We start from the raw sequence: 20,860 nt of genomic DNA, 5'->3' as shown, positions 1-20,860 counted from the left end.
GGGATTAGCTTATGTATTTCGATGTCTTAAGTCAGCCACCTGGGAGAGGAAATAGCATATGACAGCAGTCTGCAGTTGTTCATGACTATCCTAGATGCATTCAGGACAGGAATTTCTTGAGGTGTAAGAAGACATGAATATCCCTTTGAGAAATCCGGGCTACATGGTGGGTAGAGAACTCATCAAAGTGGAAAAACTGCAGACGATCAGTTATCACCCGCCGTATAGGCCGGATTTTTCTCCAAGTGATTTTCATATCTTCTTTCTTCTCAAGACATTTCTATCTGGTAAGCATTTTGATAATGGTGAACGGATGTGAGAAATTTGCGCTCTGCCCCAAAGGAGGGAAAAATGCTTCAGCTATGTATTTGCAACGGGAGTTTTGCTCCCTATAGTTCAACTTGTTTTTGTATTGTGTGAAGTAGCTTCCCCTCACACTTGAACCAGGCTAGGGACTATCAGAAAAGAAAACAAAGGTGTTGTTCCTTTTTCTGTCGTCTTTAGAACCTCAAACAGGAACCTATTTCCCGTGTTATTTTTTTCTATTGTACCTTGAAAATATTACCAAGGGAACTCTTCCTCATGTTATTTATTTTTATTGTGCCTTGATTATATTATGTAGGAAACTCTGTCCTTTGTCATAGTTTGTTATTCTTTAGCGAGAAATTTCACTGCAGGAAAATAAAATTGCAAGACCACGTAATTGTTTTCCAATCTGAACCACATTTATTTCGTATACTGTACGTGGTACGAATATGAGATGATTATAATATTATCTCCTTCAGTACGTTGTTTTGTGATCGGCATGTCTACCATCACACTACCACCACCACTTTAGTATCGTGTATACCCTCCACGAACTGCAATACAGGCACGGATTCTTGCATGCATTCGATCATAGAGATGACGGGTACAGTCTTGCGATACATTCTATCATGCCTGCTCGATCCGGTCGCGTAAATCAGCAACAGTTGTAGGTGAACGTGGAGCAGTTGTCAGTTGTCGACCCATAATGTCCCATACATGTTCGATAGGATACAAGTCTGGGGAGCGTTCTGGTCAGTGAAGTTGGGAAACACCTTACTGAGCACGTTCTGTTGCACGGGCAGTATGTGGCCGGGCATTGTCTTGCCGAAAGTGTACAGGACCCTCCTGTCTCAAGAAAGGCAGTAAAACCGGTTCTACCACGTCTTGCACGTAAGACGTGCTTGTCAATGTCCCATTCGCAAATACTAAAGTTGAGCGAGAGTTGTATCTGATCGCGCTCCACACAATAACACCTGGGGACCACTATGTCTTGCACGCACGCACTGTGGGAGCAGACGCTCTCCAGGTCGACGTCGCACTAGCAGTCTACCATCACTTGCATAGAGAGACAATCGGCTTTCGTGGCTGAACACAACGGAACGCCATTCCTTCCTCCAGATGCTCCTTTGCTGACACCATTAAAACGAGTACGGCGATAATGTGGCATCAGTGGCAGACGGGCAATTGGTGTGTATGTCCGAAGTCCTGCCGCTAGTAATTTGTTGCCAATAGTGCGTGTGGAAACTTCAGGGCCCACATTTGCTCGAATGTTGGACGTGGTAGCTGTGCGGTCTGCCAATGCCGCCCTCACAAGAAGCCGATCTTTGCGCACGTTCGTGCTACGAGGACGTCCAGAACCTTTTCTGCGGATGTGGGAATGAGTTGCTATCCATCGCTGCCAACACCGCTGCACCACAGATGCATCACGGGCAACATGGTTGCTGATTCGAGGAAAGGACCAACCAGCCTCTCTAAGGCCTACAATACAACCCCGTTCAAACTCACTCATTTGACTGTATGGAGCACGATTGCGTCGTCGTGGCATGTTGTCTTGCTTGTGTTTACTGTGTGTCACTTTCATGCACCTGCTGATCTTCGGCCTCTGCCAATTCACAATACAGACTCGGCACAGGTGGCGTAAATGTCCTCTGTGGCACTGCCATCTGTTGGCCGAATCTGTTACACAGTTAATCATCTACCTCACTATCGCCAAAGAACTCAATAATGGAAGCACATCAATCTCCCTCATGTTTTACAGGGTGTTGCAATTTTATTTTAAGGTATTTATTCCTTGTCATATTCGTTACTCCGTGTTTACATTGCTTCTGAAACTGTTATAGCTTATTTTAATTTTAATAAATATGTATATACTCTGGTCAGAAAAGTATTAATTGTTTAAACTAATTATGTGAATATGATTTAATCTACACAAGGGTGCTTGGCTCTTCCCAGATATTTCTGTCCACAATCCTTGCGAGCTGTTTGGCTTTTCAGGACACAACATAGAGAAAAGTAAATGTAAAGTGAATGTAAAATCATTTCAGTAATATTGTCAAGAAAAATCATCTGTGTGCAATATGTTTACTTGCTGAAGTTACACTTCAAACACACTGTTGCGTTGACCCATTGTGTTCATTTGGCTTATAATTGAAGTTTATTTTCCCTTTATATAGCCCCAAGCTATCACAATCAGTCAATAATAGGGGCAGGCGCATGAGCTCAAACAGGTTCTTTCATCTAGCAGGGCGCAAACTTCCCGATGCAAGTTCGGTACATCGCGGGCGCATTTTTCCCACTTTTTGGGTAGGGCGCAAATTTCTCAGGCGCAAAATGCTCGACACCAGGTGAACAATTATTACGGATGGCTGCCATAGACTAGTTCAACTCCCAGACGGCTGATTTTAGGACATAGAAATACAAAAGTTGATTCCACGATAAGACAAATATCTGAATTCCAGTGGTGAATATGTTGAAAAAATAGTGCCACTTGTGTTGTATCTCCAGCAGTAAATGTTTCAAGGTCATTATGTCTTCTTTACTTTACTGCCCTAGGGAAACTTGTTTTATGTGCGCGCCTGATTTAAATTAGCAACAAATTATCATTTCGTAGAAGATGACTACTTGTTTGTTTGATAAGCAATCTATATTATTAATACTTCTAAAATCCAAAGAGTAAACTAGACTACGGAAGAAAACCAACAGATTTTATTTGTAAAGGTAGTGATGTTTCTATCCTTTACCAAAGAAGGCGTTTCCTGCACTGGGTCAAAGAAAACATAATCTTATCTCATGTCATCGATAGGGACTTGTTCAATGATTGGAATATGAAAATCTGTAACGTTGTCACGCTACATGAATCTTGTCATCATCATCATCATCATCATAGGTACTCTGCCTTTATTGGCAGATCACTTGCCGCAGCTGAGAAGCTTCCATGCTCCACGGTCCTCCGCTAACCTCTTCGTCTTCACGTATGATCTTTCTGTTTTTATATCATCCATTAATTGTAGTCTCCTTCGCCCCCTCCCTCTCTTTCCCGCCACCATCTTGTAGCTGTCATAAAAAAAGGAAAAAAAAAACCTTGCAACCCTACTATATTTCTCCATGTAAACATAATCTTGAAAGGGACATACAGCATTTTTTTCCATCTTGCAAGGAGTTGAACCACGTGCAACTTTGTGGGTCGTCTTGCTTGCTACCTGCTATCGCTCTCCCGATGAAATAAAGAAAAAACAGTTTCGCCGCTTCCGAAAGAACGGATTCTTTTGGACATGGAGAAGCGCACCAAAATACACGTTTTTAATGAGGGGGTTCAATATTTGTCCAGTAGAGTGCAAAGCTGCGTGGGTGAAGTAGTTTTCTTGCTTTCAGGAATTTGTAATATGTAAGCAGTAAATAGAAAGATCGGGTACTTGTATCTTTCTACCATCTCGCGATTTGATTAAGTATTTTAAAGATTTCAAAGGTCTAATTTCTAACAAAATCGATAAATGTGTTATCTTTATCTTTGCTGTTCACATACGCAAAACATTGTAGAAATATCATAAAACACAATAAAGAAAACTTTGTTCTTTCAGAACATGAAACTTTCAGACCCACATACTTACAGAGTATACAAACTCTGCTACATGTTGTTCCGTGGGTCATTGGATCCGTACAGGGCTCACACCCAAACGACCAGTGCTCGATTCTTCATTGTGCTTCATCTTTTTTCAATGATCAGATAGGACAACAGCCAAAAGAAAAATGTGTTATTACATATTTAGGTGTGATTCGAATTTTTGGAGTGATTATTATTATTATTTGTTAAGTAAAGAGGATGAAATATATTTTTGCAATCATAAGGTCCGTTCTAAATTTTTCTATTAATAAAAACTAGGAATAGGTTTAAAACTGAAAAATAAATTATCTTCCATTATAGTCAGTAAACAGCTATGATCAAGGAGAGGGATTTCAGTTATTTGGTGTGTGATCAGCGCATTGGCATCCAACGTCTTCATTTCTGGAACTAAGTACATATATATAGGACAATAAGCGAATGTTATTAGAATATTTGTTGAGATTTCTTTTCCTTCACTGCCTTTCGCCTGGTTAAAAAGTAGTTTGCAGTGCTTTGGAGCAGCTGCAGATGGGAACACGATAATGTCTGAGACATACCGGCGACTTTTTTGTGTGTGAAAATAAGACCTTCCTCATAAAGCAGTAAATAACTGCAGTAGCAATTGTCTACGTAAGTGATAAAGACATATCCAACTACAAGAAACTAATACAGTATATATATTCATTATTGTGTTTCTCTTTTAACAACTACTAGCTAGGGATGGCCAATTCCAGTATTTTTACTTTCCGGAATCCGGAAAGTAAAATCGGAAAAATTCCGAATTTTTTCTAAATTCCGGATTTTTTCCGAATGTCGGAATTTATCTGAATTCCGGAATTTTTCTGAATTCCGGAATTTTTCCGAAATCCGGATTTTTTTCCGAATTCCGATTTTTTTCCGAATTCCGGAATTTTTCCGAATTCCGGATTTTTTCTGAATTCCGGAATTTTTCCGAAATCCGGTATTTTTCCGATTTCCGGAAAGTAAATTTTTCGATTCCGGAAAACAAAATTTCCGGAATCCGGAAAATTTTGGCCATCCCTAGTTGAATCCATACTTTTCATGGTCGCTGGGGTGAGAAATGACATTTCCGATTCCGTTTACATCCAAATTTTGCCCCGCAATTTGTGGGAGGGAGATGGAGGGAGATGTATAACAATGATTAAAAATGAACGATGTCAGAGACAGGGCCGTACTACAATCCAGGGACCCACCGGCAAGGTACTTTCTAGAAGCTCACTCACATGTACGTACTGCCCCCTCCCCCGACAATAAAACGGAGTCCAGGAGTGTCACTCGGATCAAGTATGCAGAAAAGTCTTAAAATGCAGATTTAAAACTTGATTTCTTAGGCAGTAAAGTCTCCCCTGACACTGATTGATCTGAAATAATGCCTAATACACCATTCTTCTCTTGCAACTGTACAATCATCTGCATAACCTCCAATACTTCACATCTCCCCCCTGAAAAAAGACATTAGCGCACCTGTGCCACGAAGCCCTTATAGACGACCCTGGTGCATATACAAACACACATATGAATCATCAGAAGTAGTTTATAAGTTATACAAATGCAACACTTCTCCATTGTCCTGCATTAACAGTAGATTCCAGACTTTGTAAGGATGATAGAACGAATGATACTCTGATGTTTTTCTATCATCCTCAGAAGCAACACAACCTGAAAGTGTGCACACAGTATGAATCCTTGTAGAATATATATATATCCCCACTTTCACACAACTTTCACATAAGCGAAGTGGAATTGTTGTAATCGCAGACCTTGCAAAGATACCTTCATTTATCTCTTGTCTACAAAGTATCAAGATATTAAATTAACTCATTATTGAAAAAATTCTGTATCATCAGTGACATAAAAATGTATATTTCTCAGTTTTTTTAAATATGTTCTGTATAATTTACATTACAACAACTGTTTGTACACATCTGTGATCTAACCAACTTTTTTTTTTCAATGTATTATACTAATATTTGACTCATACATTTACATAATAACGTTAATGAAATACACGTAGGACAGGCCCATTACCACAGGTATAGAAAAGGACCCACAAAATTCTGATACTGGCAGTACGCACAATTTAAAGCAAATACATAGTACATTGTACTTATTTCGTAAAAGCCAAGACCCAAGGCCCCACAAAAGACTTATTTCACAATGAATCACATCCTTAGGAAAGGTTATACGTAGGTAGATCATTTTAAAGTAAGGTTTGAACGAATGAATTAAACATTTCTTTAAACATTTTTGGAGGAACAGTAAGAAAGCCGACTTAAATTTGCATCTGCACATGGCCCCTTACGATGCCCTTAACATGCTTTTTAACCCTTTCATGCATGAATTATGTTCTCATTAACATGTGATGATTATTTTTTTCTTACAAATTGTCCTTGATGGACTATGACATGTAAAACCGAAAATTTTGAAATTTGATATTTTCTTAGTAGAATTTAATTATTGTCTTTATCCCTCCACTTGAATGGACTTCATGCATTTTGGGTAAGATAATCATTTCTGAATTGTGAGATAAAGTTTGCAAAATTACACTAAAGATAAATGGAATAAACGTTATATTGTAGAAAACTTGCCAAAGTGATTTTGGTACAAGTAATAAGAGTTAAAAATCAACACATTCAACAAAATCGTACATGTAACTACTACTCTGTGCCCTTACCGAAATTTTCACCCCCCAAGCTTTCGGCGTCGTGGGTATATATTGGTTTATATTATGTCTACCCTTAAATGACATGATTTGCCCGTCAATGCATTCATACTCTTCATCATTCACAGCAAATTCGAATCTCTCCTTCAGTTTATTCAGTACATATCGTAACTTATAAAGTATGTCGTTCGCATCTCGTGGCTGTCAATTATCATAGAAATGAAGATATCTCCATATGAGGTCAAACCAGTTTACTGACATTACGTCAGCTACAACCTTACAATTTAAAACTTCATCATAAGACCAACACTGTCGTGTTCCTTGCCATTTTGATTCGCATACAGATTGTTCTGAAACAATGTCATTTACAACTACATCTGTAAATAACTGCGAAAACAAATCAATTTGTTCATTTCCTGTAATATTTACATTGTTATTTTTAAGAAATGTAGAAACATTCTGAGAAAACTTATTGCCATATTTTGACTACATCACTTTTGCTTGTTGTCGTCTTTGGTTTCTTCTATTCAGAGGAGGATCTTCAGTTTCTTTTTCTTCATTCGCTTATGCTGATTCACTTCTGTCATCCTCAATATACTGAGTAACATATGTTCAAAGTAGTTTGTGTGTACAGGTCTACGTGTTCCTGATTTCAATTTGATTTCAGGAAATATTGTCTTTTTCGGCAGGTATTCTGAACATACCAATTTTGTCTGGAGTAACGTGTTGGAGTCAAGTGTAGTGACATCAACTGGAAATCGAATCCAGATTTCACGCATATTTTAGTCAGAAGTCTTGAAGAGGCTCATTGGCTGCCATAGAGGCTCCAATTATATTTTTGTGAGTGGCAAGCACCACGTTTTGCAAAACCAATCTTATCTTCAATACATGCATGAAGTCCACTACAGTGGCCAGATTGTTGCAGACAAATGTGCTTCAAGTGCATGCTGTACACTACATGGGACATGTCTGTTTGGATGATTTTTGTAGATACAAGAACAAAACCAGATATCATAATGTCAGTTTGTTTCAGACATTGTAACAAAGAAAAGAAAAAGAAATATCACTTGCTTGGCACATCCTCCATAGGAGATATCAGCAGATATTTCAGAAGAACTCGACACACCTCTTTCTTGCCTGTTTCAAGTATGCATCAACGACGTCACACCCCTGCTTTCAGAATTTCACGCTAGTTGACAGAAAAATTCAGATCGTCAAGCCACCCAGGTAAGTTCTATTGAAAAATAATGCACTTGGGTTGCGGGTAGAGAGTTCCGATAGAACACAATCGTAACCAATCAGCAGTATCCACTCCAGTGGACGTTATGCACGAAAGGGATAAAATAGAGTGTGTCCATGAAGTCATAGTGCACTTTTGACCGGTCGCAGGAAATCAATTAAACAAGATGGAAATGTGAAATCTTCACCAAATAAAAGGAAAACTCTCCAAGTTTCATATCTATTTAGTGCAGTTCGGTGTGGCTTCCATTTGTTGCCCTACATACATCTAAACGATATTCAAGTTCTTCCCACACATGGATAAGGATGTCTGGTTTAACAGAGTGAGTAATGTCTATGATTGTTTTAAATTATTAATGCCGTTGATACTTTCAGTGTACGCATGTTGTTTCACATAACTCAAAATATAAAACACTAAGGGCTTCAGATCCGGGCATCGTGGTGGCCATGGCTTGACAGAACCCCTGTCTATCCACCGCTGGGGGAATGTGTCTCCAGAAACTCATTAACAATGTGTGCAGTGCGGAGTAGTGCCGTTATGTTGAAAGATGACACCTTTTGGAAATTGTGGCACAGCATACAATTCCAACATTTCAAGGTAGTTTGCCGCCACAGTTTCCTCCGCAAAGAAAAATGGGCCTATCACTTTATCATGCATCAGGCCACACGTTCAATTTAGGGGTGATACATTGGTACTCAACGCCGGCACGAGGATTTTCAGCAGTCTATATTCGGACATTATGGTGATGAACATGTCCACAGACATGGAATGTCGCTTCATCGCTAAACACAATCTTCTGCAGAGATCATTCATCCTTGTCGATCTCATGAATCATATCTTTAGCAAACGTGTATCGTTTGGATTTATTGATAGCGTGCAACAGTTGCACTTTGTAACCCGAAAAACGTAGACGTTTCTTGAACACTTAATGAACTGTAGTCTTGCTTAGATATAATTATCGAGCACTCACGCGCACAGACTTTTTAGGTAGCTACTCCGTATAGCCTCTAAGAGTCGTCACTTACCGATGGCCTACCATAATAGGGTTTGTCCAACAAACTGCCGGTATCCTTCAACTGCTTATCCCACCAAGTAATGCTATTCGTATGTGGTGGCGCTTCGTTGTACACCGTACAAGCCAAGCGTACCCGAAAGCTATTGGATGGTTTTGGATGGGAGGTGTTCGATCACCCATCATACAACCCGGATTTGGCGCCGAACGACTACCACCTCTTCCCAGCGATGAAGACATGGCTCATTACACAACGCTTAGATACTGACGCCGAATTGCATACTGGTTTAAGTAAGTGGTTGAAATCGCAGGCGGCAGATTTCTACCGCGATGGTATTCAAAACCTTCTGCCATGGTATGATAAGTGCCTTAAGTTGCATGGCGATTATGTGGAAAAATAGCTTAAGAGTGCATCTTTGAAATGTATACAATACAATTTGGTTTGTGTATTTTGTTACTTTTTTATTTCAAAACTTCTAATACTTTCTGGACAGCCCTCGTATTTAAAAAAATTATGCTTATACTTAGAATGGATCATATCCTTTAAAAATAATGAAAAAGAAAGTCACAAACAAAACAATGAGTGATTTTCACTGAATTAATGTTCAGGTGGGATGTTACAAAGCAAAGATTAAATCGAACGAATCAACTGTCCAGGTTTAACAACGGACCAAATTAACACCTTCCATGCTATTCACGTTGATCCTCATATTACAATTCTACTTGATGACATCGCTGTCGCTTATCGAATTTCTATTGATCCACATAGCCTTTTCTTCTTGGAACGCGTCAACTATTTTCATCTTTAACATTTGCAGTCATGTTGCAATGATAACAGTTATAAATTGTTAGTCTCTTGATGCGTTGATCCCCTTGACGTATTAGTACACACATCCCTCAAGAATAAAAGGCTGAACGGGACATAAATTCAATGAATCACATTGCATTCACGTAGGCGAATTCAAAGGTGCTTTCCAGCTTGTAATCGTTTTCAAACATTTGAATATTCAACCTAATTCTCAAGCGTTTCTATTGCCCTGGTGCGTTTGTAGAGGAAGATTAATTGCAGTTCCTTATAGTTTGGCCATTTAACAGTTGATGTTTTGATTGAGAAAAGTATATCTGGAATATTGATTACAATATCACAAGTTTTACAAACTGTTGATTTCACACACTTTGTAAAGATTCGCAATGTGTGAAAGTAAGATTGCTTTGTTCACTAAATTAAAAGTTCAAAAAATATCAGTAATTTAATTTAGTGGATATAGTAGTTTTGTTCAAAATGTAGAACTTCCTTTGAAGAAAAATACCATTCTATTCAGGAAGTTTTCTAAAATTCTACGTCCAGTTTTCTTGACGCTTACCAGAAAGGATCTTAGGTTGTTACTAATATGTACAGATTGTCCATATATTCCTCACCACTATTTATTTAAACTGTAAGAAACACACAGTCGATTGGCAAAGTTATAAGTAAAGTTGCCAATCAGAAAAGTCTACAATTTGGTGCTCACCGTTAAGATGTCCTTGCGATTACCTACATTTAAATGTGTTTTCAGAAACCCTATTCCATTATATATAGCGTTATTCATGGTGATTTTCCCAATTACAAACATTAATCTCATGTTTATTAACACACTCATAAACGAAAGCAAGAGCATACGAGGAGTTTGGGCAAGGGGTTCCAATTTTTAAGTTTATATTATTTTATTACGTATCGTAATATGATAAATGACTATTTTTCATAATACCTTGTATCTTGATGAAGGAGGGGTTAAAATCTTGAACCTTCCTTGCGTACGCCACTCCATAAAAATAATACTCGAAGAGAGAGAGAGAAAAAATACCCTTTAATCTGCATGTGCGCTAAGTAAAGGTAGTAACTTCCCGACCAAACCGATAAGCGTAGAAAACAACATGCGTTGAACCTAGAGAGCCATCTCTCAAACACGTTCTTACCCACGACTGTAGGGAAGAGACTGTCAACTGAAGAGTGTGAATACTGAACGACGTACTTGTGACCTTACGTACAGCGGTGGACACTTCTAAATGGTACACCTTAGCCGTAAATCTCCATATGGCTGTACCATTTAGAAGTATCCACCGCTGTACAACAGAATGCAATGTATAAGGAAAACTATTGGTGGAAGATGGGATCGAATCAGTGCATTACGCGAGAGAAGTGTGCAAGAAGTGAGAGCTATCGCAGCCACAATTAAGGAAGTAAAGAAGTGACTAGTTATAAGCTAAGAGTTTATTTGTCAATAGATAGAATAAGAAACACTTTATAAGAGAACTTGTTGCTTTCTTTTTAAATCCTGCAGACGGGTGTCCATCGACTTTCACAGATTCTGGTCTGCATAACATATGTAAATAATATCATTCGTACATGAATATTCCCAAAATACTTTGGTAGACAAACGGATGAGATACAGATGCATTGAAAGTAATCTTATCTGTTGCAACAGAACGAGATATTTTACTAGAGATGCAGTTCCTTTCGTAGAGTAATGGTCACCATGCTTTAAAAAATTAATATTACTGTTCTTTCTACTTCTTACACTGTAACATTCCCACGAACGCAAGTCGATACCGTAACTTCAATATAGTGATGCATATTATAAGCTCATTTTATTTTCAACTTTCTGTTTATTACACCAAAGCCTCGGTCACAGGGAAGAAAATATCGTATTATGGAAAAATAAATATATAATTTTCCTAATTATTCAGAGTCTGTAAAAACTTAAAGAATGGAATGTATTGCACCTGTTGTTCGTGAACAAGTACCACAGATAAAGTAAAGCTCTTTCACCTTCAGGTATTTACATGATGGAAAATATAATCTAACAATAATGAGCAGCTTAATTTAATCCCTCATATTCACACTGTCCTTGATAAGTTTATATAACATTTTTTTTTTCATCTTCATGTTACAAACAAAAATATAACAATGCTTAGCTGTTGAAGATAGAAAAAATAAATTTGGATAGGTACTGCAAATTAAGTAACGGTAAATTTTGCGTAAAACCCAAGGAAAGGGTTAATAAGTCATCGTTTTCTGCACAAAACTCCTGCGATCAGTTTGGAGGAAGTGTAAAACTTTTCACACCTCCTTTTGTGAAGCAAAAAATCAACAGCAAATGTTACCTTAGCAGCATCATTCAGTTTCCTGATTTTATTTTGAGTACTCAGATTCTGAGTAGCATCATAGTCAGTGCCCAAAGCGCAAATCATAATTTTGTTTGAAAATTTTATTACATTATTCATATTTTATGCAAGCGTTAGGATGTAAACCGTTGAGCATGCTGCACATTTCTTTTTTCATGTTCAGCTCAGAACCCAGATAACATAAAGTTTCCCCGAGTTAGATGAAAGGTACCACGTGCTCATGAACTACCATAATCTTGGAAGTTAGAACGGCATTAGCAGTTTTGCTCATTGCGCGTCTTTCAATGGGCGTTCTCACCTGAATCAGGAAAAAAAAGTGGATCTGAAAAGGTGGGAGGAAGGTAGGTGGCGGCATGACGTCACGCCGTTCCCCTGCCTATCTCTGCCCATTGTACTTTTTAGGAACTAGGGAACGCCCTACTATATTCTTTAGATGTGAGGGGATGGCGTCTCCCCGCCTTCCCCCGCACTTTTACCTCTGACTTGAATCAAGAGTTATCTAAGTCGTTTCACCCTTTTATCACTAACAGCATATAAATAATGGAAAGTGCTCCACGATTTGCTTTTCCCACGATACGAGACAAGAAGGATGACAATTATGTTCTCGTTTCCGAGGCGAGGCGGGAAATTCCAAGGATAACGTGACCAAAATTACACAGGTGTGTGTTAATTCGTCACTATGACGCTGTTGCCTGAGTTACGTTCATATGTTAACATTTGACGCATATCTGGTTATATTTTAGTTTCATCTGATTTTGCAGTAAATTGTTAAAATGGCAGAGTAAAATCAATTTGCATTTTTGCTTGTAGTACGGAATTATTTTACTAACTAACCATCGGTGCTGTTTTATGTACCCAGCAAGAGATGATGGTGTTAAAACAACTCAATTTGTCTACCGCTGTTAGCTTATTATTTCAAAAACAAGGCGAATTACCTCATCACGCGTGGCGATCAAATTCTAACTGCTGACAATAAAGTGATCAAACAGTAATGAAACGATTTGGCCCAATTTCGATCAATTTAGCCTCCATGGGGATACTGCCACCAATTAACTTAGCGAGGGTGAAACCTATTGATTCGACACTAATATAGGACATTTTCGATTATGTTTACATGTCACTATTTTAGGCATAACCAGGGCTATAATGGAGGCTGAAATTAAATTTAAATGGTATCTGAGTGACACTATTTATTTAAGCGACTCTAAAAACTATGGATTCGACTCTAATATCAGTCCTTGTCGATCATTTTTACATTTTTTGCTTCCAACTACCTCTTGGAATGCTACGGAGTTCTCATTTGCACTGGGGACTTAAACGGCATCAATACCGAATCAATAGTGTTTAGCGTCGTTATTAATGTTTGTCATTTTTGTTCAATTTTCTATGTAACTCCCACTCACCTCAACTTGATATGCAAGGGAGGCCTTATCCCTACAATACTGTTTTCCAGATTGTGTATATTATGTGTACCAACTTTGATTAAAATCGCTCGACATTCCAAAGTTATTCTGGAACAACAGACACGCACACACAGATTATATATATATATATATATATATATATATATATATATATATATATATATATATATATATATGCAGATACTAAATGAAATGCCCGATCTTCTGGGGAGATTAGGTGTATGGAGAATGTTTGAATCCCTTTATTCCCTTAGAATATTTATTTCAATGAAAGTGTAATAATAACATACAGAAGAAACTTTACTTTTGACACAAATATTGAAACACCCTACCCGTACACATTACGCCATTAACCAAATTGATGTGATTAAGAACCAAGATTGAAGTAGATACTATCTTCGAAAAGTCATATTAAACGAGTTAGACTTTTTCCCAACCCCAAAACTCCATAAATTTGATACAAATCTTAGTCACTTTTGACATTTTATTTTTTTTTATCTCTCGCCTCCAATCTCTGCTGATTGAGAAGAACCTGAACTTAAACAGCATTGGGAACGTCATTGTCCATTTCAGCAACCCGGAATATTATGTATTGTACACTAGCATCAGTTTTTTGCACTATTTTTACATGTCACTTCTTCCAACTTACTCCCGTTGGGTTGTCTTACTCCTACAGTATCTTTTTTCCAGGTTGGAAGTCATATGTGTATCAAATTTAGTTGAAATTGTTATGGAGTGACTTTGGAATATGTATAGATGTGCAAGGAACGCCTTCGGCATTACCCCTGGGAACTCCCAATTCAGCTGGCATGCCCATTCGTGCATAAACATGAGATAAAATGTCATTGCGATTGTAACCTAATAGCTCAACAAACCCAAACTATGGATTCGACATTAACAAGGGAAGTATCAATGAGCTTATATCGAAATCTACCTTAAAATTCCACTCAGAGGAAGGAAGTCCCACAGAAAGACCACACACAAAAAAACAGCTGCGTTTTCGAAGTGGAATTAACCAAAATTGCAGATTGAAACGTCGTGTATCCATATTGACAATTGCACAATACGTTCAGTACCACCCCTTGTAAACTGCCGGTTAATAATAAAAAGTCAATAACAACAATGTGGGTATGTACTATACCTCATGGGAAGTCGTACGGTAAGATGAACCTTGACGGCAGCCATCTTGAAATCCGCCATCTTGAATGCATGTCAAATTTTGTAAATAGGAATAGGGCAATCTGATACACGATTTTGGGCTAGAACTTAAGCACAAACACAATGGTAGAAATAGTTTTAAGATACGTGCATTTGGTAAAAAGTTACAGGCATATTTATTGTGTATGTTTCCACATGCACAACTCCCGAATGAAGCAGCTGTCCAAAAATAAGTTGTCGCTATTGCAATATAACTCCTACTCGATCGTACCACAATACATTTCAATGAGGGACGAAAGAAAAGCAGAAATGAGGCTCATCCATGGAATGAGAGAAACACAAATTCCGTTGACCAGGCACAACGCATAAGCACTTTGTTCTCACACTGCCCCTGACATTCGCGTGTCTGGTCTGGAGGCAATATTGCACTGGCACTTTGAACGCAGGAGGCCGCTCTTGTGTGTACCCAGTTCCATTCGGGAGTTGTGCTCACGGAAACACAAAATAAATTTTCCTGTAACTTTTTACCAAATTCACGTATCTTAAAACTATTTCTACCATTGTTTTTGTGCTTAAATTCTAGCCCAAAATCATGTATCATATTGCCCTATTCCTATTTACAAAATTTGACATGCATTGAAGATGGCGGATTTTAAGATGGTTGCTGTCAAGGTTCACCTTACCATACGACTTCCCCTTAGGTATGGTATGTAACCACGTTGTTGTTATTGACTTTTTATTATTAACAGGCATTTTACAAGGGGTAGTACTGAACGTATTGTGCAATTGTCAATATGGATACGCCACATTTCAATCTGCAATTTTGGTTAATTCCACTTCAAAAACGCAGCTGCTTTTTTGTGTGTGGTATTTCTGTAGGACTTCCTTCCTCTGAGTGAGATTTTACGGTAGGTTTCGATATGAGCTCATTGATACTTCCCTTGTAAGTGATTTGAGGTTTTCACCCCTTCTCACCCTCCATGCCAATAATGGCTAAACTTGTACTTTAATGCTATCTGGATAACGCTATCTTAATCTCAGCGATATCGAGAACTATGGGTTCGACTCTAATATCGGTCACTTTTGATTATTTCTACAAGACAACCACTTCCCACTTCGTGTGGGGTGCTAATAGGGTTACAAGTAGATTCAAATGTTATAGTTATTGTTGCCAATCAACTTAAGGACTCCGAAAACTAAGGATTCAATACAAATATCGGCCATTTTTAGTTATCTTTTTCATGTCGCCATTCGCTTCCTGGGGTACTAATGAGATCTTCGATTTAAACGGCATAACGATGTGTCACTATTCATCTCACCGACCCTAAGAATTATGGACTCTACACTAATATCAGTCGTTTTTGATCATCTTATATTTTTTTTATTTATTAACACAACAGGCATTACTGCCCAATTACAGTGTCTAAATATGAACTTAAACATATAATTTTAGAATATAACGTAAAATTAATATATATATATATATATATATATATATATATATATATATATATATATATATATATATATATATAATGAACCTGATGCTTGAACACAGAATATTAAATTAAAATAATATATTTCACCACTTTTTTTTTTTTTTTTTTTTTTTTACAGAACACTCAATACTATTAATCCAATGTTCTTGGGATTGCTGCCAGAGCGAGTGTTGCTGTGCTGATCTTTCGTTACCATACAGCGGCAACATCCTCTGTATAGTAACGAAAGCTCAGCACAGCAACACTCACTCTGGCAGCAATCCCGAGAACATTGGATTAATAGTAGACGCCAGCAAAGCTTCAAGATCACACTCAATACTAGTTTTTCGAATGACTTTTCTGAACAATGAAATATATCTACATCTTCATAATCTTTAATGATTTTATTGTATGTAGCACAAATTCTCCATCTATGTAACATATTCAGCGCATTTGTACGTGCCTTTCTGCAGTAGAATAGGCCACTATTTCCCTTGCGTGTTTTGAGGGATGGAACCTGTATCATTATTTTTGCAGTTATGTCTATACAATCTATTTTGTTGTGCAAAAGTCTGTGTAAGAAAATGAGGTCGTTCAACGTCCGTCTTTGTTCAAGTGTCTGAAGTGTAAAGTTATCAAGTAAATTATAATACGGTTTGTATTTAGGGTAAAGTCCTGTCTTTTGTACGTGAGGAAACGTATGAATTTGCTTGTATCTGCTCCACTTTTTGGCTACGTGTTTTCACAGAAGTGTTCCAAATAAGTGAGGCATATTCAATTTTGGATCTTATGTAAGAAAAATAAAGCAATTTTAAAGTGTTACCATTTTAAATTCTTTGGTCGTTCTGATAAGAAACCCAAGATTTCTATATGCATCTTTGGTAATATTTGCCACATGATGCGCAAAGCTTAATTTTTTGAAAATATAACACATAAATCTTTAATTGTATTTATTTTTTTTAAATTAATTCCATTGATCGAATAAGCGAAGTCATACGTTTTTTCACATCTACTGTATGTCATGGTATTGCACTTATTAATATTTACTTCAAGTTTATTGGTAGTACACCAGCTTAGTATATTAGTCAGGTCCTGTTGCAAGAGTAGACAGTCATCTATAGATTTCACATTTGCAAATATTTTTAAATCATCTGCAAAGAGTAATTTGAAGAGTTATGGATATAAAATGGCAGATCATTAATAAATAATAAAAACAAAAGTGGTCCAAAATTAGATCCTTGGGGGACTCCGGAATTTACATGAAAGCTTTTAGTTTTAAATTCTTTGTAGAGAACGGATTGTTTACGTTCACTCAAGTACAAATTGAAAAAAGTTATCATAGGGGGGCTAAAATTGAAAGTGGCCAGTTTCTGAATTAGTATGTCATGATCCACAGTATCAAATGCTTTATGAAAATCCGTATATATATATATATATATATATATATATATATATATATATATATATATATATATATATTACATCTACCTACTCATTATTATCGAAGGATGAAGTTATGAAATCTGAAATGATGGTGAAATTAGTTATCGTGGATCTCTTCTGTAGGAAGCCATGTTGATATATTGAGATTGAAGATTTAACATGATGCATGACCTGATCATAAATGACACTTTCAAATACCTTTGCAATTGTTGGTAATATAGCTACTGGACGATAGTTTTCTATGCTATTTTTGTTGCCGGGTTTTGGGACAGGGCAGATTATTGACTCTTTTCATATGTCCGGAAAAACATTTGTCCTTATTGAGAGGTTAAATAAGGTATATACCGGATATTTCAAAATATTACTACAATCCTTCACAATATAAGGTGGTATATTATCAGACCCAATTGCCTTATTCGGTTTCAGTTTCTTTATTATTGCATTCTCAATATCTCTTGTACTAATCTCCATGATATGAAATAAGTTCTGATATTCCCCATGTAGTTATTTTTTCTCATGTGAGTCAATACTATTTTTAGTTAAGAAGGAGGATTTATTGTAAATGGACTTCAAGTGTTGAGCAAAAGCTGCCGCAATTTCATCATTTTTAGTCAGACTCCGTCCGTCATACGTCATAGACTCAGAAGAAAGATGTCGGGATTTACTTTTAATGTAGGTCCAGAAGTGTTGTGGGTCTTAGGTTATATTATTTTCAGCATTAAATATAAAATCATTATGTGCTATTGCTATTTCACGCTTCACTTCTCTACGTAGTCTGCAGTACTCGTTATAATGATATTGGTTATTAGCCGTTCCCCTCCCCTTAAGCCATTTTATGCGATGTTGCCATTTAAGTTTTATTTTTTGTAGTATACTGTTACTAAGCCAGCAAGGGTTGTTTTTTTGCGTAGGCCTTTTCATGGGAATGCACTTCTCAAATATGTCATAAATTACTTTATAGAATTCTTTTACTGCTTCATTTGGATCCGTATATTCGTTTAGATATTGTCAATCTATTCTCGCTAATTCATTATAAAGATTTTCATAATTGTCTTTCTTAAAATTTAAACCAAATATGTTTCTTTTGTTTTTTATTCTAGATGATTTAACATGCGGTAAGCTTATACAAAGAGATGGGTGGTAATTATCTTCTTTAATTAATGAGCATGGTTCTCTTATTACTGTTACATTGGAAATATTACTTATTAATAAATCTAATGTTCTCCCTAAGCTATTTGTAACATTATTGAGTGATTCCATGTCATGATGTAACATAAAATGATAGAGAGTTTGGGATTTACTCGTTGACTGTAGAAAATTAAAGTTTGTACCAGTTAATTCAGGCAAATTCATATCACCTACAAGGAGAATAGTGCTACCTATTGTACAGTTACTTTCGATAAAATGAAAGAAATATTGGTATAATGAAGGATCTGAGTTTGATTCAAAATACACAACACAGATATAAAGAGGTTTGTAATTAACCCTAGTTTTCACTAGAATGACTTCTGGGATATGGTCAGTAACAGTCACTTGACTCCTTCCAGGTTCTGTACTGCCAGCAACACCCCTCCCCTTGTTTTACCACTTGTATTATAGTTCCTATCTTTACGATACACTAGGCATCTGTTATCGAAATACTCTGAATCAAAATAATCACAAGACAACCAGGTCTCTATTATTGCTACGATATCATAATCGTTCAACGAAATGTTGCTGGAAAACTCTCATGCTTTGTTCTTAGGTGATCTCGCATTCATACAATACATTAGAAAATTATCATTTTGTGTGTTTTCTAGAACACACTTACTACTCTCAATAGGTGAATTAAGGGGTCTCATGCCTACTAGAAGCTGAATTTAAAGGTAATCATAACTGGCTCCAATCAACTTGGGGAACTCAAAAATTATGTGTTCGATACTCTTTTTTAACACATTCGATTCGGAGCCCATTCCTGCGATATTTTCCCCTCAAGTCGGCAGGTTTTGAGGTATTTTTGATGTTTATAAAAATAATGTAAAAACGTTAGTGTAATGAAATATTTATTTTCTTGAAATATGAGCTTAATACTACAGAATACAACATTATCAACCTGTTTTCTCATTTTTATCAAAAAAGTCCGACAAGCAATATGGTTGATTATAAGTATGCACATATGAGCTTTTTGGTGCATTACAGCCCTTCAAATGTTACAAACCATCAATACAAACATTGGATACTTTGAAAGGCAGAAAAGTATAAGGTAAAATTATAGTACAAGACCGATTATTTCTATTTTTCGCCTGGAGTCGCACTTTTTGCATTCGCTCTTCTGTCGTGCTACCATTGCCAGAAAATGTATAAGAATATAAATAAATACGATTGTTGTACTTCAGAAAATTTTACAAAAAGAGACCCCCTTCCACTCACATAAATTCTTATTAAAGTTATCCTTATTGGTCAGTCAAGCTAATATATAAAAAAATACTGAACTTCCCTGCTATAGAAGCGCCAATAACATAATCTGGGGCAATATTTGAATCATCAATTTCAGATCCAGAATCAGCAGCAAACCCATCAAGCATATTCCATATTTCTTCTTTAGATAAATTTCCCATTTTGAGACAAAAATGCATATAATGACACGAAATTAATGGCTGCTGGCGAAGGGAGAATGTTACTAAACACGTGGTAAACGTTTGCCAATTGTTATCGCTCTAACTCGCTCTGCACCTGATGCATTGTCACCTTCATTTTCTTTACAAGTACCGTACTAAAAGATCACAAAATATGTATGAGAAATCGAAAGTCGTCTACGGATAGACATCCAGTGTTCAATTAACATCGGGGAGACGTGATCCGTCCACTGAGGGAAAGAAAAACATCATGGCTACGTGACGTGCTGAAATTCGAATGTATTAAATGATTTTTGTGTCTATTTCTCTCACCCACCTAAGAGTGCTAAGGGGGTCTTGCTACTACTGGGAGCTGACCTAGGACTCAAAAGGCACCGGAATTGCCACCAATCAGCTCATGGACTGCGGAAACTATGGATTCGACGGTAATATCAGTCGCTTTTCCATAATGTTTATATATTTTCTCCTCCTACTTCCTCCTAGGTGTGCTAGGGAGGTCCTACCTAAACAGTACTCTTTTTTCGACTGTTAGTAATACGATTGCTCCAGGCGTTCCAGAGTTATGCTGGAACGTACACATCCATTTTCATTTATATATAATAATAAATATTTTAAGTAAATATAATCCTATATATTTAACATTTTTTGCTTACATATTTATGCATTAGAAAATGGACAATGCTTTCTGTATTCCATTCATAGTTTTTTTTTTTTTTTTTTTTGTTTGGATGATGA

At 36.9% G+C, this 20,860-nt stretch overlaps 1 protein-coding gene across 1 annotated transcript in view; it reads right to left on the bottom strand.

The window, feature by feature from the left end:
• LOC145687713 (galanin receptor 2b-like) overlaps nucleotides 1-20,860 on the bottom strand; it is a 203,198-nt gene that overhangs the window by 126,720 nt on the left and 55,618 nt on the right. The gene's annotated exons all lie outside the window — the stretch shown is intronic.

This window comes from Thermobia domestica, chromosome 6 (assembly GCF_964235325.1).
Source record: "Thermobia domestica chromosome 6, izTheDome1.hap1.1, whole genome shotgun sequence".
Classification (NCBI taxonomy): Eukaryota; Metazoa; Arthropoda; class Insecta; order Zygentoma; family Lepismatidae; genus Thermobia; species Thermobia domestica.
This window is presented reverse-complemented; position numbering and strand designations above follow the sequence as displayed.